Source organism: Formica exsecta, unplaced genomic scaffold (assembly GCF_003651465.1).
Source record: "Formica exsecta isolate Colony F162 unplaced genomic scaffold, ASM365146v1 C16357281, whole genome shotgun sequence".
Classification (NCBI taxonomy): Eukaryota; Metazoa; Arthropoda; class Insecta; order Hymenoptera; family Formicidae; genus Formica; species Formica exsecta.
The window spans coordinates 1-884 of NW_021847194.1; the positions used below are offsets into that span (position 1 = coordinate 1).

Consider the following 884-nt stretch of genomic DNA (forward strand, 5'->3'; position numbering starts at 1 on the left):
TATATACACACATAAAGTACAAGAAAATATTTTTTTATTTCCATATAATTAAATACAAAAAATGTATTATAAAATCAGGTACTTTTTCGATACCTAAAAAAATACTAAAAAACAAAAGAAAATAAAAAATATATTAAACTAAAAAAATACTCAAAAACATAAGAAAATATTAACAAAATATATAAAATCTAATAAAATATTATAAATCAAACTTATATTTGCCTCATTGCACTGAAATCAAACTTATATTTATCTCATTGCACTTCTTTGCAAATATAATAATATAAAATATAATATAAAATAAAATATTTTAATTCTATATTTATATCTTATAATTATTGCATTTCTTCTCACTTTTCTTTTCCTGGAAAATATAAAATTCAATTAGTGAAAAACTTATAATAATCCAATTTTAGTTTATGTAATATACATTTATAAGAATATTTGAAGTAATTAATTAACATAGAGAAACTGTTAAGAGAAATGATAATGTCTGGATTCAACATACTTTCTTTCTTTTGCTTACGGACGTTTGCAAAACGAAACCACTCCATCACCAATTGTTCTAAATCTTTTTCCGTACTTCGGGGAAATGTTGCCTTAAACGCTTCTGGAATAAGAAAAACTTTTATATTATATATATATGTAACACAAAGTTCTATAGGCTTTTCTCAATATATTCCATCCCTTAATTGTAAAAAATTGAGAGAGAAATATATAAAAAAATTACAGATTCTGATACCACAACCAATATTTATTATAAATTTATTTACTTTTTATACTTAGCATAATATGAGTATCTCCTATCTTGAAATTATTTTTCTGTCCCGTCCACGAACACATACAGGCCAAATTATCATCAAATGTTACAGCTAAAGCTCTTC

General features: G+C 22.6%; 1 long non-coding RNA gene across 1 annotated transcript; it reads right to left on the bottom strand.

Moving 5' to 3' along the window:
- Nucleotides 1–352: 352 nt before the first annotated feature.
- Nucleotides 353–884, bottom strand: LOC115236502. Its single transcript, XR_003884201.1, has 3 exons — nucleotides 774–884; nucleotides 509–610; nucleotides 353–364 (listed from the first exon to the last, which is right to left on the bottom strand). It is a non-coding gene; the product is annotated as an uncharacterized LOC115236502 (long non-coding RNA).